Raw genomic sequence first — 27,275 nt, forward strand, 5'->3', positions numbered from 1 at the left:
CCTGGAACTCACTCTGTAGTCCCAAGCTGGTCTTACATTCACAGCAGTCCTCCTACCTCTGCCTCCCAAGTGCTGAAATTAAAGGTATGTGCTGCCATGCCTGGCTTATATTCTTATTTTACATTATTCAGAATACTATTTCTTATTTATGCGTATGTTCATGACTATGCCCTGTACCACACTATAGTGCCTACCAAAATTCCTCTTATGGGGTTGGAGAGATTGCTTAGTGGTTAAGGAGCTTGCCTATGAAGCCTAAGGACCCAGGCTCAGTTCCCCAGTACCCACGAAGACAGATGCACAAGGTGGCACATGTGTCTGGAGTTAGTTTGAAGTGGCTAAGAGGCCATGGCACACTCATTCTATCTGCCCCTCCCTCTCTCCCTCCCTCCCTCCTTCTCTCTCTCTCTCTTCCTCTCTCTCTTTCTCTCATACAAATAAATAAAAATATTTTTAAAAATTCCTCTTATGTAGGAAAAGTCCACAGGATTGGACTTCCTGACATTGTACACCTAGTTCTGCTATATGTTCCAATATGTTGCTTATCACACTAAATGAGATTGCCTCCAGTACATCTGTCCAGTTTGCAAAAAGACAAAATGAAAGCAAGGAGTTCTCTTAAATGAAATATAGTAAGAATTTTTAGTTTCTACAATGTTTGTAAAGTAGTCAATGCTTTAAATGTGAACTGTTCACTATAACTTAATAACTTTTCTTTAAAAGACTAGTATTTCATTAGATTTATCTATATAACCTATTTTCTCATTTGATCTTCAAGCCAAATTGTTCACACTCAAAACCTTTCACAAATAAACATGATGTTCCAACTCAGCTCAGCTGTTGGCGGCAGAATGTGTTCACAATGAATAACCCTCACTGTCTTGGCAAGAATTACAGGATTAGCTAATTACAGTAGTCTCCTATATCTGTCTTCACTTGGTATAAAAAACAATCTGGATATCTCAAAGAGCAAATGATCCAGAAAGACATTTTAGTAATTTTACAAAGATGGAAGTCCCACTCAGTCAATTTAGAATGGGCATTCCACTACATGTGCATATTTTTTTCAAGACAATGGAAAAAAAATTACAAAGTGTGATGTTTGCATGAAAGTCCACTGTCCAAGCTATCCCTGAAAGCTGGAAACTGTTAAGGGTCAGACATTTTACAAAGAAAAGAGAGCTGGGCATGATGGCACCTGGGAAGCTGAGGTAGCAGGACTGTCATGAGGCCAGATTGAGCTAAAGAGTTACAGGCTAATACAGGCTAGAATGAGATACTGCATTAAAAAGAAAGGGCTGGGTGTGGTGGCACATGCCTTTAATCCCAGCACTCGGGAAACAGAAGTAGGAGGATTGACCTGAGTTTGAGGCCACCTTGAGACTACATAATGAATTCCAGGTCAGCCTGAGCTAGAGTGAGACTCTACCTTGAAAAACCAGAAAGAAAGAAAGAAAGAAAGAAAGAAAGAAAGAAAGAAGGGAGGGAGGGAGGGAGGGAGGGAGGGAGGAAGGGAGGGAGGAAGGAAGGAAAGAAAGAGGGAGGGAGGGAGGGAGGGAGGGAGGGAGGGAGGGAGGGAGGGAGGGAGGGAAGAGAGGGAGAGAAAAAGAAAGAAGCTGGGTGTGGTGGTGTACACTTTTAACCCCAGCACTTGGGAGGCAGAAGTAGGAGGGTCATTGTGAGCTCAAGGCCACCCTGAGATTACATAGTGAATTCCAGGTCAGCCTGGGCTAGAGGGATACCCTACCTAAAAAAAAAAAAAAAAAAAAAAAGAGAGAGAGAGAGAGAGAGAGAGAAAGAAAGAACGAGATATAAAAGAACCTGAATGAGTTTTCTTTTTCTTTGGGAAATAAAAAGTAATCAAGAGGGGCTGGAAAGATGGTTCAATAATTAAGGCACTTGCCTGCAAAGCCTAAAGACCCAGGTTCAGTTCTTTAGCACCCACATAAAGCCTGCTGCACAAAGTGGTGCGTGTTATCTGGATTTTATTTGCAGTGGCAAGACGCTCTGGTGTGTCCATTCTCTCTCTCCATATACTTATGTACCATACCTATTATAAGTAGAGGCAATGGTTCACAGTATTTCTTTCAGAAGTGTAGCTCTGAGGATAGTATAGCAACTGTTTAGCATATTTCAGGCCCTAAGTTCAATTACAGCTCCATAAATTAATTAAAAATGCAAGGCTTGGACTGGAGAGACTGCTTAGTGGTTAAGGCACTTGCCAGCAAAGCCAAAGGACCAAGGTTCAATTCCTCAGCACCCACAGAAAGCCAGATGCACAATTGGTGCATGCGTCTTGAATTCATTTGCAGTGATAAGAAACCCTATTGTACCCATTGTCTCTATCTATGTGCCTCTTTCTCCCTCTCTGTCTCTTAAATAAATTTTTAAAATGCAAATCTTTCATTTATCACTAGTATTCACCAATTATTATGGCTTCTGGACTAATGATACAAAATAAACACAAGATACTATTTGGGGCACAGGAAAAAAAAAAGATGCTTTTTCTTTTATTTTCTCATTTGAAAGAGAGAGAAAATGAGAATGGATGTTCCAGTCACTGGAAACGATCTCCAGATGTGTGCATCACCTTGTACATCTGGCTTATGTGGGTCCTGGGGAATCAAACCGAGGTCCTTTGGCTTTGCAAGCAAGCACCTTAACCACTAAGTCATCTCTTTAGCTCTACTTTTTTTTTTTTTTTTTTTTTTTTTTTGAGGTAGGGTCTTGCTTTAGTCCAGGCTGACCTGGAATTCACTATGTAGTAGTCTCAGGGTAGTCTTGAACTCACAATGATCCTCCTACCTCTGCCTCCCATGTGCTGGGATTAAAGGTGTGCACTACCATGCCTGGCTTTATTTTTTTATTTTTTATTTTTTTAACATACAGTGTCATGCTACATAGCTCAGGTTGGCCTCAAACTCAGAGTGAGCCTTCAGCTTTAGCCTTCCTAGTGCTGGGGTTATAGACAAGGATGCAAACTGCAAAAAAAAGAAAAAGTTGTCATTAGAGGAATGGTGCAAAGTCATTCACTTGGTGAATGGGTGCATTAGGGTTTCTTGCCACTGCAAGGAACTCCAGATGCATGTGCCACTTTGGGCATCTGGTTTTATGTGGATACTAGGGAATGGAACCTGTACTGACATGCTTTGCAAGCAGTGCCTTTTGCTGATCCATCTCCCCAAAACTTGACTATGGAATATATCATCCACACACAGGAGTAGAAACAATAATAAAGAAACTTCATTTATCCAAGGTCAACATATATTAACATGAAACATTTTCTACTGTTGCTATGATTAGAATATATCAGGATTTATTATATAACTTGAAAACTGCCACTAAAATATTTTAATGCAAAAATAACAAAGTATAACATAAAAAATACAAAAAAAGCTGAATAGATTATTCTGCATATTTCTTTCATATTTCTTCTACCTCATCCCTGTCTCTCAGTTCTGCATTACAAATCTGCAAAGAAGGTCTGGAGAGGGTGAGTCCTGGATGGGGAGGACGGGAAGAAGCTGAATTAGCAAAGGTGGACTGTCACTAGCACACAGAGGAAGAGCAGAAGGCTGGAAAACACATATGGTTTCTCCTATTACATCTTTTATCATTGATTAAATAAAAAAGGGATCTAATTACTTTTTAAACTTGATATCTAATTGTTCTCAACCAGTTTTCATCTCCAGCCCTTTCCCACTTTATCTATGTTCCCCTTTTCTTCTTTTGCTGACAAGACCCTAATTTCTTCAACCTCTAGACTGGCATCTCCTTGTAACCAAACAAGCCTTTGGCTATGTTGCAGTTCTGAAGCTGATATAGAAACTGGCAAACAATCTGTGACTATTAAGACTATATTGCGGCTGGGCGTGGTGGTGCATGCCACTAATACCAGCTCTTGGGATTCAGAGGTAGGAGGATCAACATGAGTTCGAGGCCAGCCTGGAAGTACATAGTGAGACCCTACCCTGACAACACCCATACACACACACACACACACACACACACACACACACACACACAAAGACAAGACTCTATTGGAAGACACAGGAATAAATTATGAAGGTGACAATAGCTCATTTCTGTTCAACTAGTATTAAAAGAAGGATCTCAGCCAGGTATGGTTGCATATGCCTGCTTTCCCAGCACACAACAGGTTGAGACAAGAGGATCATGAGTCTCAGGTCATCTTAAGCTACATAGCAAGACCCTGCCTCAAAAAAAAGAAAATGGTCAGTCAGTGGTACATCAGCCACAGGATAACCTTTCTTTTTGGAAGAAAGAACAAAGAAAAGCAAACAGACACTATCCCTGGCTTTATGTTTGGACCAAGAATTCCTGCTGAAAGTTGACCAAGTTATACTTTTTGAACTTATTCTGACTGACAACTACTTAGACATTGAAGAGTTGTTTGATGTTACATGCAAGACTGTGGCCAACATGATCAAGGGGGAAAACTTCTGAGGACAGCTGCAAGAACTCAACATCAAAACAACTGGGGCAGGGAGATAACACAGTGGTATAAGGCATTTGCCTAGTTTGTGCAAAGCCCTGTGTTCAATCCCCAGTACTGAAAAATATATATTTTACTGAAGAGAAAGAAGCCAAAATAAACAAAGAAAATCAGTGGTGTGAAATGTTATGCTTGATCCTTCTAAATTAGCATAGTCTTGTATTCAACCAGTGTGATTTCAAGACCAATTCCAAACCTATGGCTGAGTGGAGTGTCTTCTAATGTAACTGAAGGTTTCTTTTATCTTTGGTCTCAATAAAATGGAACTGTAGGTTTTCTATAGATAGTGGCATTTTGGGCTTTCCCTCTTTCTATAAAACAACTTCTGCCTATTTGGTCAAGTTTGGTCAGTTTTTAGTAATTGACACTTTATGGGAAACAGCTTATGAAATGTTTCGTGAAACAGATAAAGATCTGTATGATGTATATGAAGCATTACCTATGCAAGTCCTGTCAAGTCTGTCTTCTCATGGCCTGTCAGATGACACTTAAAATGCCTGTTTCTTATAAATTTCTGCAAGTATGAATAATTCATCTTGCTTCAACCATACATACCCATATCAGTGACAAAAGCATCATCCTAGAATCATTAATGACATCACAGAATAGTCACATTTACTAATTAACATAAATTACATATTAGGTAACAGAAACAACATAAAATAAATTGCTCTCAAATTTAAAATCAAGACTGGAGAGATTGCTTAGCAGTTAAGGCCCTTGCCTACAAAGCCTAAGGACCCATGTTTAACTCTCCAGGTCCCACATAAGCCAGATGCACAAGGTGACACCAGCACACAAGGTCCTACATGTGAACAAGGTGGTGCACATGCCCAGAGTCTGACTGCAGTGGCTAGGGGCCCTGGCATGCCAATTCTCTCTCCGCCCCCCACTCTCTCACTCATAAAAAATAAATAAAAGCTAAATTAAAAAAAATCACTTCAACTTTAAAGTTTCAATTGATATCCAATTAATTAATTGGACTAACTTTAATTAATATAAATTTTTATTTTTAAAAAATATTTTCTATTTTTATTTATTGTTTGAGAGAGAGTGAGAAAGAGACAAATAGAGAAGATAGAGAGACAGAATGGGTGTGCCAGGGCATCCAGCCACAACAAACTCCAGATGCATGTGCCACCTTGTGCATCTGGCTTACATGGGTTCTAGGGAATTTAACCTGGGTCCTTTGGCTTTGCAGGCAAGTGTTTTTTTTTAGTATATTTTTTATATTTTATTTATTTATTTGAGAGAGAAAGAGGAAGAAGCAGATAGAAAGAAAGAAAGAATGGCCACACCAGGCCCTCTAACCACTGCAAACAATCTCCAGATACATATGCCACCTTGTGTAACTGGCTTATGTGAAGACTAGGGAATCAAACCTGGGTCCTTAGACTTTACAGGTAAATGCCTTAACCACTAAACCATCTCTCCAGCCTGACATTTTCATATATTTATATAATATATTTCAGTCATATTCATTTCTATTACCCTCACAACTTTATTAGCTTCAGCTTATTGCTGATAAAGCAAGATGTATGTAAAAACTTTAGATTATTTATTTATTTATTTATTTGAGAGAGAAAGAGAAAAAAAAAGAGGCAGATAGAGAATGGACATTTCAGGGCCTCTAGCCACTGCTAGAGGGTACTAGGGAATTGAGCCTTGGTCCTTAGGCTTCGCAGGCAAGTGCCTTAACCACTGAGCCATTGTTCCAGCCCCGTATGTAAATTTTATTAGTAAACACTTGCCATATACCTATCATTATTCTAGGTACTTCACATATAAAATATCATTTAATGTTCACAATAACTTTATCATTATTTCATAGATGAAGAAACACAGGCTTAAAGAAATTAACTGGAGGCAAGAAGATCAAGAATTCAGGGTCATTCTTGGCTGCATAGTAAATTTCAGGCCAGCCTGAGCTACATGAGACCCTGCCTCAAAACAAACAAAATGATTAGGGGCTGTATCTCAGTGGTATAGTGATTACCTAGTATGCACAAGACCCTGGTTTCAAGTCCTAGCACCACAAAAGAAAAAAAAGAGTTAGCAAATTAGTCCAAGATAGCAGAGAGGTTGTCCTCTAGCATACACACACACACACACACACACACACACACACACACAAAGGTGCTTCTGCACACACATGCACACTCACACGTGCACACACATATAAATAAAGTAAGTTTGGTCATAACAGTATAGGTACTGAACAGCATAAATACTAAAATATCACAACTACCCACAAATATAAATTCAAGTTACTAAAGAACAAAACACAAAAACACTAAGTAAAATGAGATAAAAGGTGATTGTCCTCTCAGGGAAAGTAGATGAACAAGAACAGGGAAAAGCAGATCTAAAAGCTGTTACTTTCTATTACAAGCAGTACTGTTTACCTTGATTATCTGAAAATACTATTGTTATGGAATTAGGAAAATAACTTTGCCAGGTGTAGTGGTGCAAGCCTTAACTCTAGCACTTGGGAGGCAGAGGTAAGAGGATCACTGTGAGTTCAAGGTCAGCCTAGGACTAGTGAGAGAGTTCCAAGTCAGCCTGGGCTAGAGCGAGACCCTACCTTGAAAAGGCAAAGGGAGGGGGAAAAAAGCAAAGAATTTAATGGGCATTTCCAAAGAAGGCATTCAAATGGCCAATATGAAAAGATGCTCAACTGCCACTAATCTTCAGGGAAAAGATAAGTATTGGTAGGTTATAGGAGGAAAAAGAACCCTTAGATAATGTTTGTGGGAATGTAAATTCATTACAGAAAAAAAAAAAACCAGTATAGAAGTTCCTCAAAATAATCTTTTTTTGTTGTTTGGTTTGATTTGATTTTTTGAGGTAGAATCTTGTTCTAGCCCAAGCTGACCTGGAATTCACTATGTAATCTCAGGGTGGCCTCAAACTCCTCCAAGTGCTGGGATTAAAGGTGTGCACCACCACACCTCGCTTCCTCAGAATAATCTTAAAAGTAGGGGCTAAGGATGTTGGTAGAACACTTGCCTAGCATGCAGGAAGTGCTGGGTTCCATTCCCAGCACCACATAAACTGGGCATGGTAGTACACGCCTATAATTCCAGCACACAGAAGGTAGAGGCAGGAGGATCAGTAGTTCAAGGTCATCCTCTGCTACACAGCATGTTCAAAGCCAAGCTGGGATATGAGACCCCATCTCAAAAAATAATGAAAATTAAAAAGAGCAATCCCACTTTTCGGTATATAGCCGAAGAAAATGAAATCAGCATCTAAAAGAAATATCTGTACTCTCATGTTCATTGCAACATTAGTTACAGTAGGCAAGATATGAAGTCAACTTGTCAGTCCATGAATGAATGAACAAATAAAATATGGTGTATATATACAGTGGAATATTTTCCAGTTTTGAAAGAAGTGACTGTTATTTTCAGCAACACGAATGAACTTCAAGGACATTATCATAGGTAACTAAGCCAGGAACAGAAAGAAAAATATGGTTGTCTTTCTTATCCATGAGTTCTACATTTACAAATGAAGCATAAAAGCCACATAAACACAAAAAAATAAATTAAGAAGGCCAGCCTGGGCTACAGGAGACCTTGTCTCAAAAAAGGGGGAGTGCTGGAGAGATGGCTTAGTGGTTCAGGTGCTTGCCTATGAAGCCTAAGGACCCAAGTTCGATTCCCCAGTATCTATGTAAGCCAGATGCATGTAGTGGCGCATGTGTCTGGAGTTTGTTTGCAGTGGCTAGAGGACCTGCAGTGCCCATTTTCTATCTGCCTCTTTTGCTCTCTCTCTCTCTCTCAAATAAATAAATAAAAATATTTTTTAAAAAGCCAGGCATGGGGCTGGAGAGATGGCTTAGTGGTTAAGCGCTTGCCTGTGAAGCCTAAGGACCCTGGTTTGAGGCTCGGTTCCCCAGGTCCCACGTTAGCCAGATGCACAAGGGGGCGCACGTGTCTGGAGTTCGTTTGCAGAGGCTGGAAGCCCTGGCACACCCATTCTCTCTCTTTCCCTCTATCTGTCTTTCTTTCTGTGTCTGTCGCTCTCAAATAAATAAACTTTTTAAAAATTAACAAAAAAAAGCCAGGCATGGCAATTCGTATCTATAATCCCAACATGTGAAGACTAAAGCAAAAGGATTGCCATGAGTTTGAGATCATCATGGGCTACATGGTGAGTTTCAGACTAGTATAGGTACAGACTGAGACCCTACCTCTAAATAGGAGCTGGGGATGTAGCTCAGTTGGTAGAGTGCTTGTTTAGCATGCATTAATAAACACTGGTTCTAATCACCATCATTGCATAAAAGTCCAGGTGTGGTGACACATGCCTATAATCTCAGCACTCAGGAAGTGAAGGCAAGAAAATCAAAAGTTCAAGGTCATCCTCAGCTAAACAGCAAGTTGAAGGCCAAGCTGGGCTATATGAGAACCAGTCTCAAAAAGGGAGGAAAGTATATCACTGTCATTGCAATTACATGCTTTTTTAAATACTTTATTTGTTAAAAAGAGAGACACAAAAAGAGAATGGGCTCACTGGGGTCTCCTGCCACCACAAAAGAACTCCAAACACATGAATCACATTGTGTGTCTGGTTTTATGTGGGTACTGGAGAATTAAACCCAGGCCATCAGGCTTTGCAGACAAGTTCCTTTAACCACTATGCCATCTCTCCAGCCCCACAATTATATTCTTTTTTTATATTTTTAAAAATATTTTTATTTCTATATTTGAGAGAGAGCAAGAGAGACTGTGCACGCTAGGGCCTCCAGCCACTGCAAACAAACTCCAGATGCATGTGCCACCTTGTGTATCTGGTTTAAGTGGGTCCTGGAGAATTGAACCTAGGTCTGTTGGCTTTGCAGGCAAGCACCTTAACCACTAAGTCATTTCTTCTGCCCATATTCTTGATATAAAAATTATCTCCTCAGCCAAGTGTAGTGATGCACACCTTTAATCCCAGCACTAGTGAGGCTGAGGTAGGAGGATTGCTGTGAATTCAAAGCCAACCTGAGATTAGTTTGAGCTTGGGCTGGAGCAAGACCCTACCTCAAAAAAACAAAACAAAACAAAAAATTATCTCCTCAACAGCAAGAAGAAATAGGGGCAATAACAAATTGAACATCCTTTTATTTTTTAAAATATTTTATTTATTTAATTGAGGTGAGGGAGGCAGAGAAAGAAATGGGTGTGCCTGGACCTCTAGCCACTGCAAAGCTAACTCCAGATGCAATCACCACTTTGTATATCTGGCTTACGTGGGTACTGGAGAATCAAGCCTGGGTCCTTAGGCTTCACACGCAAGTGCATAAACTGCTAAGCCATCTCTCCAACCCTAAACATCCCTTAAAATATTACGAAGAAAATGAAATTGATCAACTAACACTAGCTAAAAGAATTCAGAAAGTTTGCATTTGGTGAAATGAACTGCTTTTGCTAAGGAAATGCGCCTTCTTGCTGCACAATTACCCATGAAGCTACTTCTATGATGAGAGATACTAATCTTCCAGACTGCAGTGGCTCATTCTTGTGTCTAGCAAACAACACCAGTTACCATGTTCATCCTGAGGAAATTGTCTCTCTTTGGATGAAAATCAAGGAAAAAGTTTTATGCAGTTTGATGGAGTGTAAAAATAGAAATCTGGAATGTGAGTTTATGTAACAAAATGGCATTTTGTGTTTTAAAGAAAATTGTTGCCAGGTGTGGTGGCACATGCCTTTAATCCCAGCATTTGAGAGCTGCTGTAGGAGGATCAGTATGCACTTGAGGCCAGCCTGAGATTACATAGTGAATTCCAGGTCAGCCTGAGCTAGAGTGAAACCCTATCATGAAAAACCACACACACACACACAAAAAAAAAAAAAAAAAAAGTAGTAGTAGTAGAAGAAGAAAGGAAGAAAAGAAAAAAACATGTTACTTATATATGATGCAGAACCTTTTTTTTTAAATCAACTTTTTAATTTTTTTTATTTATTTGAGAGTGACAGACAGAGAGAAAAAGAGGCAGAGGGAGAGAGAGAGAGAGAGAGAGAGAGAATGGCACGCCAGGGCTTCCAGCCACTGCAAACGAACTCCAGACACATTCTCCCCCTTGTGCATCTGGCTAACGTGGGTCCTGGGGTATTGAACCTTGAACTGAGGTCCTTAGGCTTCATAGGCAAGCGCTTAACCACTAAGCCATCCCTCCAGCCCTGAAATTTCATCTTTTAAAAGGTTCTGCTGCGGGCTGGAGGGATGGCTTAGCAGTTAAGGTGCTTGCCTGCAAAGCCAAAGGACCCAGGTTCGATTCCCCAGGACCCAAGTAATCCAGATGCACAAGGGGGCACACATGTCTGGAGTTCATTTGCAGTGGCTGGAGGCCCTGGTATACCCATATCTCCCCCCCTCTGCAAATAAATAAATAAAATTTTAAAAAAATGAAATTTCAGGGGCTGGGGAGATTGCCCAGGGTTAAGGCACTTGTCTTCAGAGCTTAATGACTGGGGTTCAATTCCCTAATACCCACATAAAGCCAGATGCACAGGGTGGCACATTCACCTGGAGTTCATTTGCAGTGGCTAGAGGCTTTGATGTGCCTGTTCATTCTCTCTCATCTCTCTCTCTTTCTGTCTCTTTTTCTCTCTCTCAAATAAAATACTTTTAAAATAAAAAATAATAATAAACTGCCTCTTCTCCCAATATCCCTAACTCCTTGCCTACCCCAACACTATCAACAGGGCAGGTATAGTGACTCAGGCAAAGAACATTTCAGGCACAGAAATAAGAGGCAGATAATAAATAAAAATTTTAAAAGAAATGGCTTAGTGGTTAAGGTGCTTGCCTGCAAAGCCAAAGGACTTTGGTTCAATTCCCCAGTACCCACGTAAGGCAAATGTACAAGGAGGTGCATGCATCTGGAGTTCCTTTGCAGAGGCTGGAAGTCCTAGTGGACCCATTCTCTCTCTCTCTCTCTCACTTCCACTCTGCCTCTTATTCTCTCTCCCTCAAATAGATAAAAATAAAATATTTTAAAAATTTAAAAAGAAAATTTAAAAATTACTATTTCTTCTTAAGTATGGTCTTATTGTTATAATCAAGATTTTCCATAGGTTGATATTGTATATATGTAAGTACAATGATTGAGATGGGGAGGTAATATGATGGAGAATGGAATTTCAAAGGGGAAAGTTGGGGGGGAGGGAATTACCATGGGATATTTTTTTATGATCATGGAAAATGCTAATAAAAATTTTTTTAAAAAAGATTTTCCTCTTTATATTTCAAATAAATACCTAGTCTTCGATTTAAATAGCTACTAACACTGGAATAAATAACTAAATGTACCTTATATATGAATTACATGTCTGAATTAGAAACATTAGTGTGAGGCTGGGAGACTGGCTGAGTGGTTGAAGTGCTGGCTTGCAAAGCCTGCTGGCCTGAATTTAATTCCACAGTACTCAGGTGAAACCATATGCACAAAGTGGAGCATGCATCTGTAGATCATGAGCAGCAAGAGGCTGGGGACACACCCATTCTCTCCCTCATGCACACATGTGCACACACACACATATAAATACATGCATAAATCAATAAAAATTTACAATAAAGAAATGTTAATGTGCATATGCTTCAGCATAGTAAATTACCTACACTTAAGACCACTAGAAGTTTGGGATATAGCTCAGCTGTAGAAAGCTTACCTAGTATACATGAAGCTATAGGTTTGATCCCTAGTACCTATAAACCAGGCATGGTGGAAAATGCCTGTGATTCCCAGCATTGGAGAGGTAGAGGGGTTGAGGCAGAGAATAAGAAGTTATGCCGGGCGTGGTGGCGCACGCGTTTAATCCTAGCACGTGGGAGGCAGAGGTAGGAGGATCACTGTGAGTTTGAGGCCACCCTGAGACTCCATAGTGAATTCCAGGTCAGCCTGGGCTAGAGTGAGAAAAATCAATCAAAAAAAAGAAGTTAAGCACTTGCCTATGAAGACTAAGGACCCCAATTTGAGGCTCGTTTCCCCAGGACCCACGTTAGCCAGATGCACAAGGGGACGCACACATCTGGAGTTCGTTTGCAGTGGCTAGAGGCCCTGGCGTGCCCATTCTCATTCTCTCTCTCTCTCTCTTTCTCTCTCTCTCTCTGCCCCTTCCTCTCTCTGTCTGTTGCTCTCAAATAAATAAATAAAATATTTTAAAAAAAGAAGTTAATAGTCATCCTTGGCTACATAACAAGCTTGACATTGGGATACATGAAACTGTCTCAATAAATAAATAAATAAATAAAAGACATCTGGAAATTTAGATTTAGATCTAGGTAATAATGATTCTAAGTGCATTATTTTTCTTTTCCATGTTCTTTAGTTTTTTGAGTTTGTTTTTGTTTTTGTTTGTTTTGTTTTGTTTTTCAAGGTAGGGTTCTCACTCTAGACCAGGCTGACCTGGAATTCACTATGTAGTCTCAGGGTGGCCTTGAAGTCATGACCATCCTCCTACCTCCCAAGTGCTGGGATTAAAGGTGTACGTCACCACACCCAGCTCCATGTACTTTTTTGAGACAAAGTTTCATTATGTAGATGTGGCTAGCCTTAAACTTGTATCTTCTAGCCTTGGCTTCCTGAAACCTGAGCATACAGGTATGGAGCACCACAGGTGACCAACCATTTTCTTTACATTTTTAGAGAGGGCTGTGACATAGGGTCTCCCTGTAGCCCAGGCTAACCTGGAATTCACTTTGTACTCTCAGGATGACCTTAAACTCATGGTGATCCACCTACCTCTACCTCCTGAGTGCAGGGACTAAAAGCATGCACCACCATGCCCAATTCCTATTTTCTTTTCCACCAAAGAATTTGCCCACTGTGTTGGTTATGTATGCTCCTCAGAATGACAAATATAGATGGAAATAGGATCATATGATTTGTCCATGGTCTCCACGGATGATAAAATTATGAAATATATAAAGAAAAGTCAATCTTTAGACTCCCTTTAAAATTTATTTATTTGTGTGCATGTGTGTGTACATGGGCATGTGTGTGTCTTGGTGCACATGTGGAAGTCAGAAGACAAGCTTGAGATGTCTGTACTCTTACCTGACACGTTGAGACAGGATCTCTTGCTGCTGTGAACAAATGCCAGGTCAGCTAGCTCATTAGCTTTTGATTCTCCTAGTTCTGCCTCTCATTGTCATATGTGTATTGGATCACAGACACATGTTTCACTTTGCAACCAGCTTTACATGGGTGCTACAAAGAGCTGAACTTAGGCCATCAGGCTTTGAAACACAAGTACCTTTACCTGCTGAGTCATATTCCCAGGCCCATAGACTATCTCAAAAAAATAAATTTTGAGTCAATAATGTTCTTAAGTACTTAAGTCATGTATATTCAGAAAATTATTACACAAAACATATAATCTAACTTATTTCTGTGGGAATTTTTTTTTTTTTGTTTTGTTTTTTGTTTTTTGAGGTAGGGTCTCACTCTAGCCCAGGCTGACCTGGAATTCACTATGGAGTCTCAGGGTGGCCTCGAACTCATGGCAATCCTCCTACCTCTGCCTCCCGAGTGCTGGGATTAAAGGCGTGCGCCACCACAGCCAGCTATTTTTACTTTTTTAATATTTTATTATTTATTTATTAAAGAAAGAGAGGTTGATAGAGAGAAAGTAGCCATGCCACACCCTCTAGCCACTGCAGATGAACTTCAGACACATGTCCCACTTTGTACATCTGGCTTTTATGTGGGTGATGGGGAACAGAACCTAGTTTCTTAGGTTTCATAGGCAAGGACCTTAATGACTAAGCCATCTCTCCAGCCCTATTTATAATTTATATTTATTTATAATGAGAAAGAGAGAAAATAAGAAAGGATTGAGCATGCCAGGGCCTTTGCCACTGTAAATGAACTCCAAATGTATGTGCCACTTTGTGCATCTGGCTTATGTGGGTACTAGGGACTCAAACTTGGACTGGCAGACTTTGCAAGCAAGCACCTTTAACCACTGAACCATCTCTCTAACCTGGGAATCTTTTTTAAAAACATACTTTATTTGATAGAGAGTGAGACTGAGCACACCAGGGCCTCTTGCTGCTGCAAATGAACTCCAGATGCATGTACCACTTTGTACATCTGGCTTTATGTGTGGGTACTGGTAATCAAATCTGGGCTGGCAAACTGTAAGCAAGTATCTTTAACCACTGAGCTACCTCCCCAGTTCTTAATGTGGGAACCTTGCTATCATAATTGTTTATACCTAGTCTGAAGCTCATGGGGCTTGGGACTCATACAATGGATAGATAACCCAGTGGTTAAAGGTGCTTTCTTTCTTTCCTCCTCCTCCTCCTCTTCCTCCTTCTTTCTTTCTTGTTGCTGTTTGCTTGTTTTACGAGGTATGGTCTCACTCTAGCCCAGGATCACCTGGAATTCACTCTGTATTCTCAGGGTGGCCTCGAAACTCATGGTGATCCTCCTACCTCTGCCCCCCGAGTGCTGGGAGTAAAGGCGTACACTACCACACCTGGCTAAAGGTGCTTTCTTGCTTACAAAGCATATGAGTCCAGTTCAATTCCCCAGCACCCCATGTAAAGCTGGATGCAAAGTGACACATGCATCTGTAATCCCAGCCCACCTATAATGGAAAGTGGAACAAGGAGAATCTGAAACTCACAAGCTAGTTAGTCTGCAATGGCAAGAGACCCTGTCTCAAAAGAAGGTGGAGAGATAAAGGGATGACTCAACCAGCAGTTAAAGGCACTTGCTTGCAAAGCCTTCTGGTCTGGAGTCAGTTTCCCAGTATCTGCGCAATGCCAGATGCACAAAGTGGTTCATGTGTCTGAAGTTTGTTTGCAGTGGCAAGAGGCCCTGGCAATTCTATACTATTTTTCTCTCACAGCTACATAAAAATATTTTTAAAGTAGGTGGAGACATACTCTCCCTTTGCTATTGTCCACCTGATGTTGGACAGGAGGTAATGTTCAGCTTCTGTTCACACCATTGTTTTCCCCTGCCATCATGAAGCATCCACTTGAGTCTAAGCCAAAATAAACTTGCCTCTCACAAGCTACTCTTGATCAGGTGTTTTGTGCCAGCAACATGACGCTAACTGCAACAATAATATTAGTACCGAGAAGTGGTGTCATTGCTGCTAGAGACCTGATTGCATGGCTTTTGGCCTTTTGGAACCGAGTTGCAGGAGAAACATGGATGGACTTGAAACCTTGGTCCAAGAGATGCCTTGCAGGGCTGTAAGCACAGCTTGATGGGCTATTCTTGTCAGAGTTGAAAGACCTGAACGCAGTAAGAACTATGGACTGTGAGGTTTGGCTTAAGAGGGTAAGAAAGAGCTTTGATTGGACTAAGCTAGAAGCAGTTTGTGTGAGAGAATTGCTGCATTCTGCTTACCTGTGTGCTGGAAACTTGTCCAGGGTTGCTTTGTATAGAAATGGACTAGTGTGAGCAGATGGATATGGCACAAAAGAAAAGGAAATCTTTGGGCTGAAACTTTTGCCGGTTAGCTGCAATTATAAGAGAGATTACAATCACTGAGATTGGGCCAGCTGACCTGCATTGGGACAACAGGAAGAATGTAGACTCTTTTGAAGAGGCCTGAATGCTGAAGGAGTGTCCTGTTCTTCAAAGACTGCTTTATGACCCCTGGATGAACAAACTGGAAGCCCACCTAGTATTATGAAATATAACAAATGCAGGAAAGAGAGGGTCATGGAATTTACAATGTGGGTTTGTATTTTGGAAATGGTCATGGGGCAGTGTGAAGCAGGTTTGTTGGATTACCTGCATGGAGACCTGATGGAGCCTTAAGGATGTATCATGGGTTGCAGTGGAGACCTAATGGAGATGCCAGGACTATGGGATGGGTGCCAAGGACAGCTGCTGGCACTAGATAAAGTTTTCTGGGACTATATGTAGCCTAGCTGGAGAGGTGTAATTGGAATTCCAGAGACTTGTCACTGGTTAGAATTGACTTGGACACTCATCACTGGTTAGAGTTGTTGGAGCTAGAATTTGATGTTTGCCCTGGGTAAATCTTGTATTGGTTGAATATTTCTTTTCTTTGCCCAATGCCATCTTTTACAGTGTGAATGTTTATTCTATGCCACTATGGGTTTTTTGGTATTGTGGCTCAAAGAGTATGGGTATGTTTGAATATCACTGGGATTGATAAAAACTATGGGGACTTAAAACTTTTTTTTATGTTTTAGAGACAGCAAAAGAGACAGAGACACAGAGAGAATTGGTGTGCTAAGGCCTCAGCCACTGAAATCAAACTTCAGCTGCTTGTGCCACCTAGTGAGCATGTGAGACCTTATGCTTGCCTCACCTTTTGTGCATCTGGCTTACATGGAATCTGGGGAGAGACTGAACATGGGTCCTTAGGCTTTGCAGGCAAGCACCTTAATTGTTAAGCCATACCTCCAGCCTATGGGGACTTTTAAAAAACTATGGGGACTTTTAAAGTTAGGCTGAATGCATTGCATTTTACATCATGAGTGGTTATCAGTTTATGGGGGCCAAGGGTGGAATATGGTGGTTTGATTCAGGTATCCACCATAAGCTTAAGTGTTCTGAATGCTAGGTCCTCAGCTGGTGGCAATTTGGGAACTGGCATCTCCTGGAGGCACTGTATTGTTGGAAGTGGATTTATGGGTATTATAGCCAGCTTCCCCTTGCCAGTGTTTGGCAAATTTTCCTGTTGCTGTTGTCCACCTGAAGTTGGCCAAGAGGTGATGTCTGCCCCCTGCTCATGCCATCATTTTCCCCTGCCATTATGGAGCTTTCCCTCAAGCTGTAAGCCAAAATAACCCCTTTATAAAAGAGGGGCTGTAGGGATGGCTTAGTGGTTAAGGCACTTGCCTACAAAGCCAAAGGAACCAGGTTTAATTCCCCAGGACCCACATAAGCCAGATGTGCATGGTAGTGCATGCATCTGGAGTTCATTTGCAGCAGCTGAAAGCTCTGGCGCACCCATTTTCATTCTGTCTTTCTCTTTCTCTCTCCCTCTCTCTTTCTCTGCCTCTTTATCTCTCTCTCAAATAAATAAAATAAAAATTTTAAAAAAAGAAGGTGGAGGGCTAGAGATATGGCTTAGCATTAAGGCTCTTGCCTGCAAGGCCAAAGGACCCAGGTTCAATTCCCCAGTACCCACGTATGCCAGATGCACAAGGTGATACATGCATCTGGAGTTCATTTGCAGTGGCTGGAGGCCCTGGAGTACCCATTCTCTCTCTCTGTACATATACATACATACATATATACATACATACATACATACATGCATGCATGCATGCATACACGCACACACACACACACACACATATACATATACATATACATATACATGTACATGCCTTCCTCTCTCTCTCAAATAAATAAATAAATAAAATAAAAATTTTAAAGGTGGAGCACAGAAAGCTCAAACCTGTCCTCTCACTTCCACACACCCATACAAATTAATTAATTTTAATTCTGGGACTGAGAAAATAGCTCAGTGGCTAAAAGTTCTTGCTGTACAAGTGTGAAGACCAGGTACTAATTCCCAGAACCATGTAAAACTGGATGCAATAGTGCTAGCATCTGTGATCCCAAAGCACCAATGGTGAAAAGGAAAATGGAGACAAAAGAATTCCCTGAGTTTTCCGGACCAGCTACCCAGGTAATATGTATCTGGGAACAACAGGAGATGGTCTGAAACAAGGTGGGAGGTCAATATTTTCCTCTGACCTCCACATGCTCAGTGCAGCACATATACCCTCATACTCACATACATATACACACATACAAAGGCATACTAAAAATAATAAAAGGCAAGCATGATGGCGCAAGCCTTTAATCCCAGTACTCGGGAGGCAGAGGTAGAAGGATCGCCATGAGTTCAAGGCCACCCTGAGACTACATAGTGAATTCCAGATCAGCCTGAGCTAGAGTGAGACCTTACCTTGAATAATAATAATAGTAATAATAATAATAAATAAGAAGGGCTGGAGAGATGGCTTAGTCATTAAGGCATATGCCTATGAAGCATAAGGACCCAGGTTTGATTCTCCAGATCCCACGTAAGCCAGATGCACAAGGTAGTACATGCCTCTGGAGTTTGTAAAGGCCCTGGTGTGCCCATTCTGTCTCTCTTTTTGCCTCTTTATCTCTCCCTCTTGCTCTCTCTCAAATAAAAAAAATAAACTAAAAGAAAAACTAATAAATAAGGGCTGGAGAGATGGCTTAGCAGTTAAGCGCTTTCCTGTGAAGCCTAAGGACCCCAGTTCGAGGCTCAGTTCCCCAGGACCCACACTAGCCAGATACACAAGGGGCACACGTGTCTGGAGTTCATTTACAGTGGCTGGAAGCCCTGGCATGCCCATTCTCTCTCTCTCTCTCACTCTCAAATAAATAAATAAAAATAAACAAAAAAAATTAAAAAATAATAATAATAAATAAGGGGAGTGGAGAGATGGTTCAGCAGTTAAAGCTTTTGCCTATGAAGCCTAAGGACCCAGGTTCAATTTGTCAATACCCACGTAAGCCAGATGCACAAGGTGGCACATTCATCTTTAGTTCATTTTGAGTGGCTGGAGACCCTGGTGCACCCATTCCCTCCCTTCCTCCCCACCCCCCATCTGTGTCTTTCTCTTTTTCTCTCTCATAAATAACTAGATAAAAAAGAGCTAGAGAAATGGCTTGGCAATTAAGGCACTTGCCTGCAAAACCAAAGGACCCAGGTTTAATTCCCCAAAACCCACATAAATCAGATGCACATGGTGACACATGCATATGGAGTTCATTTGCAGTGGCTGGAGGCCCTGGAGTGCCCATTCACTCTCTCATAAATAAGTAAATACATACAATTTTGCACCTAAACTATTTGGAAAATTACCTGAGCCATCATCAAAAGCCAATGTTAGGTACAAGTTCTATTAAATGGGCCAATAACACACCACCTCTCCCAGAATTCTCAAAATAAAAATTATGTAACTAGTCTCTAGTTGGTTTTCAATGTTTGCAAGAAATCATTCTAGGAATTTGTCTTAGGAAATTATCCAATCGAAGACTACTAGCTTTTGCACAAAGATGATGATTGCAATGTTATTTAGGTAACAAAAAATATAGTAAACTCAAATTTTGGAAAATAGAGGACTGATATACCAAATTATGTATAAACTGCAGATGAAACATTAGGCAAAAACATGGAGATCTACATGGCAATATGAAAAATTTCTATCAAATGGAAAGGACAGAATACATAATATAGTGTAATTGCAACTCTGAAATGTATGCCTATGGAAAAGGGACTAGATGGGAATATACAAAATAGTAAAGTTTAAGAAGGGTTGAGGAATTATGTACTACTTTCTCCCCTTTTGTCCATAATTTTATTTATGTGCAAGCAGAGAGAAAAGAAAGACAGACAGAGTGTGCATGCCAGGGCCTCCAGCTGCTGCAAACAGACTCCACATGCATGTGCCACTTTGTGCATCTGAACTTATGTGGGCACTGGACAACTGAACACCAGTTATCAGGCTCTGCAGGCAAGCAGCTTAACCACTAAGCCATCTCTCCAGCCCCATAGTTTTACTTTTATTAAAAAGAAAAGCTGCCTGGTATGGTGGTGCATGCCTTTAATCCCAGCACTCGGGAAGCAAAGGTAGGAGGATCACCATGAGTTTGAGGCCACCCTGAGACTACAGAGTGGTCTAGACTAGACCTGGACTAGAATGAGACCCTACCTTCAAAAACCAAAAAGGAAGGAAGGAAGGAAGGAAGGAGGGAGGGAGGGAGGGAGGGAGGGAGGGAGGGAGGGAGGGAGGGAGGGAGGGAGGGAGGGAAGGAACGAAGGAACAAAGGAAGGAAAGCTAGAGGGGCTGGAGAAATGGCTTAGTAGTCAAGGTGCATGCCAGATACACATGGTGGCACATGAATCTGGAGTTTGTTTGCAGTAGCTAGAGGCCCTGGAGTACCCATTTTCTCTCCCTCCCTCCGTCTCTAATAAATAAAAAATAAAATCTTAAAAAAAAAAAAGAAAAGAAAAGAAAAGCTGGAGACTGAGGCAATGTCTCAGCATGTAAAACACTTGCTGGACAAGAATGGTGGCCTGACTCAGGGTCTATTGTGGAAGAGGTGCTGAAAAGAATGTAAGAGCCAAAGGAGGGGTAGGACTCCTTACAAAATGCTCACCCCAGGGCTGGAGAGATGGCTTAGTGGTTAAGCACTTGCCTGTCAAGCCTAAGGACCCCAATTCGAGGCTTGATTCCCCAGGACCCACGTTAGACAGATGCACAAGGGGCACACATGCCTGGAGGTCCTTTGCAGTGGCTAGAAGCCCTGGCGTGCCGATTCTCTATCTATCTATCTGCTTCTTTCTCTCTCTGTCACTCTCAAATAAATAAATTTAAAAAGAAAAAAATTTTTTAAATGCTCACCCCAGACACAAAATGGCCTGGATATTCATGACCTCACAGTGCCTGACAAGACCATCATAATAGGAGGAAAAGATCGTGGCATCAAAAAACAAGAAGCCGGGTATGGTGGCACACGCCTTTAATCCCAGCACTCAGGAGGCATGGGTAGGAGGATCGCCGTGAGTTCGAGGCCACCCTAAGACTCCATACTGCATCCCAGGTCAGCCTGGGCTAGAGTGAAACCCTACCTCAAAAAACAAAAATAAATAAAAATAAAAAGAGAGAGAGAGAGCGACTGATTGAGATGGGGAGAATGGAGTTTCAAAGGGGAAAGGGGGAGTAGGGAGGGAATTACCATGGGTTATTTTTTATAATCATGTAAGTTGTTAAAAAAAATTTTAATTAAAAAAAGAATGGTGGCCTAAGTTTGGATCGCCAGAATATACATAAACATGGATGCAATAGGGAACATCTGTAATCCAACCCACCTACAGTGAGAAATGAAGGGAGACAGGAGACTCCTAGGAGCTTGTGGGCCAGCCAGGCTGGAGCTCGCAATGGAGAACTAGCCTCAAACAAGGTAGAAGGTAAGAACTACTACTTGGGGCTGTCCTCTACCTCCACAAGCATGCCATGGCACATGCATGCCGCCGCCTCCCCCTGCCCCTCACACACACACACACACACACACACACACACTGCACATAAAGATTAAAAAGAAGGAAAAAATTGTACTGTTCCTGTAACACTTTGAGTGCCAGGACAATTTGATGAGGGAAAGAACAAATTTTTCAACATATGGTGCTCTGACAACTGGGTATCTACATGCAAAGAATGACTGGGCCTACCCTCAGCAAACACAAATGTACTTTAAAATGGATCACAGACCTAGATGCAAGAGCTAAAATTATAAAACTCTTAGAAGACATGAACTCTATAGATTTAGGAATACACAAAACACAAGTGACACAAGACAAAAACATTACTTGGACTGCATCAAAACTAAAGCCAAGAGCCAGGTATGGTGGGCACGCCTTTAATCTCAGCAATCAGGAGGTACAGGTAGGAGAAGCGCCATGAGTTTGAGACCATCCTGAGAATACAGAGTGAATTCCAGGTCAGCCTGGGCCAGAGAGAAACCCTACTTCAGGGAAAAAAAAAAATCAAATATACTATCAAGAAAGTGAAGGGCTAAGGAGACAGCTTACAGAACTTGATTGACATGTGCAAGGCCCTGGTTTTGATTCTCAGCAAAAAGAAAGAAAAAAGAAAGCCGGGCATGGTGGCGCACGTATTTAATCCCAGCACTCAGGAGGCAGAGGTAGGAGGATCGCCTTGATTTTGAGGCCATCCTGAGACTCCATAGTGAATTCCAGGTCAGCCTGGGCTACAGTGAGACCCTACCTCGAAAAACCAAAAAAAAAAAGAAAAAGAAAAAAGAGAGAGAAGGAAAGAAGGAAGGGAGGGAGAAAGGAAAGATGAAAGGAAAGAATGGGAGTGGAAGGGAGGAGAAGAGGAAAAGAAAGCAAGCAAACACAGAGTATAATAAAATATTTACAAACTATGGAGCTAGAAGTACAGCCACATGAAACAATCCAAGATTATTGAGGCCATGGGTTTAATACTCAGCATTAAAAAATTGGGCTGGAGGGCTGGAGAGATGGCTTAGCGGTTAAGCGCTTGCCTATGAAGCCTAAGGACCCCGGTTCGAGGCTCGGTTCCCCAGGTCCCACGTTAGCCAGATGCACAAGGGGGCGCACGCGTCTGGAGTTCGTTTGCAGAGGCTGGAAGCCCTGGCGCACCCATTCTCTCTCTCTCTCCCTCTATCTGTCTTTCTCTCTATGTCTGTCGCTCTCAAATAAATAAATAAAAAATGAACAAAAAAAGTATTTAAAAAAAATTATAAATTGTTGGTCTTGGTAGAGCATACCTTTTTTTTTTTTTTTTTTTTTTTTTTGGTTTTTCGAGGTAGGGTCTCACTCTGGTCCAGGCTGACCTGGAATTAACTCTGTCATCTCAGGGTGGCCTTGAACTCATGGAAATCCTCCTACCTCTGCCTCCCGAGTGCTGGGATTAAAGGCGTGCGCCACCACGCCCGGCTTGAGCATACCTTTAATCCCAGCTAGGGAGACAGAGGTAGGAGTATCCACTGTGAGTTCGAGGCCAGCCTAAGACTACATCGTGAATTCCAGGTCAGCCTGGACTAGAGAAAAACCTTATCACAACAAACCAAAATAATTTTTTTTTTCTGGATATAAAAACTTTAGGAGGGCCAGGTGTGGTGGCGCACGCCTTTAATCCCAGCACTTGGGAGGCAGAAATAGGAGGACTGCCATGAGTTCAAGGTTACCCTGAGTCCACATAGTGAATTCCAGACCAGCCTGGGCTAGAGTAAGTCCCTACCACAAAAAAAAAAAAAAAGAAAAACAACTTAGGAGGGCTGGAGAAATAGCTTAGTGGTTAAAGTGTTGCCTGTAAAGCCAAAGGATCCCCCGGTTCAATTTTCCAGGACCCACATAAGCCAGATGCACAAGAGGGAGCATGCATCTGGAGTTTGTTTGCAGTGGCTAGGGGCCCTGGTGCACCCATTGTCTCCCTCCCTCTCCCTCTGTCTCTTTCTCTCTCTCAAATGAATAAAATAGACTTTTAAAAGATCTTTAGGGACTGGAGAGATGGCTTAGCAGTTAGGCACTTGCCTGCGAAGCCTAAGAAACCCGGTTCAAGGCTCAATTCCCCAAGACCCACGTTAGCCAGATGCACGAGGGGGCACACATGCATCTGGAGTTTGTTTGCAGTGGCTGGAGGCCCTGGCACGCCCATTCTCTCTCTATATATGTATCTGTCTCTTTCTCTCTGTCTCTCAAATAAATAAAAATTCAAAAAAGAATTTTAAATCCTAAGGAGATATGTAATTTGTAATTGAGACCCTACCTTGAAAAGCCAAATATATATATTTTTGAATATGAAAACCTTAGGAGATAATTTGTATTTTTGTTGACTGTTGTTGTTTTGAGGTGGCCTGGAGATACAGAGTGAACTCACTGTCAGCCTGGACTAAACAGAGACCCTGTGGGGTGGGGGTTGTACAGTAGCAGTGCTTAAAACCTACACATATAAATCACTCCCTCTCAAGGCAGGCCTGCTAGTGTAAAATTCTTCCCTCTTTTGGAATAAAGTTTACCTTTTTACCATCTTTAGTACCAGTGCTGTTTTATGTCTAAGATTAAATCTAATCCTTTTTTCCATATGACAAAGAGTGGACACTGTTGTCATTTGGAAATATGCCAGTCTCTTCAAATGTGATTCCTAAATCAGGAAACATGCCAGGTGTGTGGCCTAACCAACCTTGGCAAATCTAATAATTGAATTTTGGCTGGCAAATCATGTTGCTAATTCGTCTACCAACAGTAAAATTCCGTGTCATAAATGCTGCCATTAAGCTATCCTTCATCAATTCCTCTTTTAACTTTTCCTAATTCAAACTCAGAATTGTATATCTAGTTATATTAAGGTTCTTATTTAAAGGAACCTGTTGCATTGCTGGTACTACAAACTTCCAAAGTATTTTCATTGCTTGCATAAAAGACTACCAAGCTTTGTGCCATTTCTAAATTTGATCAACACGTTATTATGTCCTTAGTTAGTGTTCACCTCCAAATTTTTCACATTTTCATACTTTAATTTTTTAAAATTTATTTATTTGAGAGCGACAGACAGAGAAAGAGGCAGAGAGAGATTGAGAATAGACACACCAGGGCTCCCAGCCACTGCAAAGGAACTCCAGACGCATGCGCCCCCTTGTGCATCTGGCTAACGTGGGTCCTGGGGAATGGAGCCTTGAACCAGAATCCTCAGGCTTCACAGGCAAGCACTTAACCACTAAGCCATTTCTCCAGCCCCTCATAGTTTAATATTTAAAGTAAATGTGTATGTGTGTGTGTGTGTGGCCACAGTGCGCACATGAGATGAGAGGACAACCTTGGGTTGTATGTCCTCTCCTTATACCTTCTTTTTGCAATAGGGTATCTCGTTTTGCCACCATGTATGCACCAGCCAGCCTAGCTGATACACGAGCTTCTGTATTATTCTGGCTCTGCCTCCCACTGCTGAAGGCACATTGTGATGGATCACAGGTGTGTGTATCACTTTGTGCCTAGCTTTACAATGGTACTGGGAAATCAAACTCTTGCAAACAAGAGCTTTTCATCACTGAGCCATTTTACTTAGCCCCTGATTTTTTTCTTAATTTTTAAACATTATCTATTTATTTATTTGGTGTGTGTGAGTGCATGACAAAACACATGTGTGAAGATCATATAACTTGTTTTGAGGCAAGGTCTCTCATTGTTCATGGCTCCATTTGTAAGCTTTCAAGACATTCTGCTGTCTCTGCATTCCTTTTTGCTTAAGTGCACTGGGACTACAGAAGCTGGCCACAGAAACTGGTGCTTATGTATGGCCTGGAGATCCCTACTCAGAGTACTCAGAGTCGCTTGGCAAGTACTTTACCCACTGAAACATCTTCCCAAACCTGACATTTTCCGATTCTCAATAAGTCCTCAGAGTTCAGCTTTCTCATCTGTGAGTACTCACAGCATCCTTACAATTAATTCAGGTTAGGAAACAAAGGTATATTAACCAGTTTATTTGTTTTTGGTTTTTCTGTATAAGGTCTCACTGTAGCCCAGGCTGACCTGGAATTCACTATGCAATCTCAGGGTGGCCTTGAACTCACAGCAACCCTCCTACCTCTGCTTCCTGAGTGCTGGGAAGGTGTATGCCATCATGTGCAGCGAGGGGGAGGCAGGCTTTTTGAGAGAGGGTCTCTCTGTAGTCCAGGCTGGCCTGGATCCCAGTGAGTACTAAGCCTAGCCTGCACATGCTAGGCAAGCACTCTAACACTGAACTATATCCCTAGTCTACATTCCCAATCTTTAATCCAGGTGGTTTAAAAAAAAATATTTATTAGAGAGAGAAAGAGGTAAAGAGAGAGAATGGGCGCTCCAGGGCCTCAAGCCACTGCAAATGAACTTCAGATGTATGTGACACTTTGTGCATCTGGTTTAAGTGGGTATTAGGGAATCAAGTACAGACTGTCAGGCTTTACAAGCAAATGCTTTAGCTGCTGAGCAATTCTGCCAGCCCTCCAGAACTGTTTTTTAAAAGTTTATTTATGACTTCCAGTTAAGATGGAGGCAGAACCACGTCAAAGCAGCCTAGGGGAGAAAAAGCAAAAAAAAAAAAAAAAAAAAAAAAAAAAAAACAGCAAAATACGCTATTCTTGGGCTGGAGAGATGGCTTATTGGTTAAGCGTTTGCCTGTGAAGCCTAAGGACCCCGGTTCAAGGCTCCATTCCCCAGGACCCACGTTAGCCAGATGTACAAGGGGCGCATGCATCTGGAGTTCGTTTGCAGTGGCTGGAAGCCCTGGCGTGCCCATTTTCTCTCTCTACCTGCCTCTTTCTCTGTCTGTCACTTTCAAATAAATAAATAAAAATAAACAAAAAAAATCAAAAAAAATACGCTTTTCTCCTAAAAAGTGAGGTGTATAAGAAATTACTAATGGCAGCAGAGAAGTAGGAGAGATCCAGAGCATCCAGGGCCAACACAGGCAGGCAGAAGCAGCTCCAGCAGTGGGGTACCAGGTCTGTGGGGCCACAGCTGCCAGACTCGGCTTGAGCCGCAGGAAAAGCCAGGTGAGGGGATTTTCCACTCACACTGGAGCTCTTCCCAAACTCAAGAAACATGGAGAACTGCAGTGAACAACGGAGGAGCAGATCTCGAGGTAAAGGATCATGTGGAGCAGCAAGAGAACTAGAGCCACCATCCACAGCATCCCCTCCCCCATCGCCAGTGCAAGCGCCAGAGATCAGGGGAAGGGAACTCAGCCACCAGACCAGCGATCCAACGACCCAGCCAGCCGACTTGAACCCACAATGTACCAAAGAGGGACCCAAGCAGGAACGCAGCATAACTGAGACCAAAATCATCCCAAAAGGTAACTGGGATTATACCAGGTCAGTACCCACCAAATAAGCCTAGTATATAGGCCTGAACTGGAAGTGCTAATTGCACCTTCCATATCAGGATAAATTATATGTTAAATCTGATGGATGGTCAGATTTGCCATTCTTAAATAAACTATATTTTGGGCTTGTTATTTGTTGCTTCTTGATTTATAATGGCTTTGCTTCCTCTTTTGCTGTACATTAGGGAAGGGTCTCATTTGGTCACAAGCTGAATTGGAACCCTCAATAGACCAGAAATCTTAACCTCCTTGTTGACAGGATTAAGGGTGTGGGGCACCATACACCCTAAGGGACACTGATATTGTTAGAGGATCTGGTTGTCATAATATCTACTCTTGCATAAATATTTTGTGCTGTTTT

At 41.7% G+C, this 27,275-nt stretch overlaps 1 protein-coding gene across 1 annotated transcript in view; it reads right to left on the reverse strand.

The window, feature by feature from the left end:
* The window catches only part of Ppm1e (protein phosphatase, Mg2+/Mn2+ dependent 1E), a 203,924-nt gene that overhangs the window by 147,160 nt on the left and 29,489 nt on the right, over positions 1-27,275 (reverse strand). The gene's annotated exons all lie outside the window — the stretch shown is intronic.

The sequence above is a fragment of the Jaculus jaculus genome, chromosome 9, assembly GCF_020740685.1.
Source record: "Jaculus jaculus isolate mJacJac1 chromosome 9, mJacJac1.mat.Y.cur, whole genome shotgun sequence".
Lineage (NCBI taxonomy): Eukaryota > Metazoa > Chordata > Mammalia > Rodentia > Dipodidae > Jaculus > Jaculus jaculus.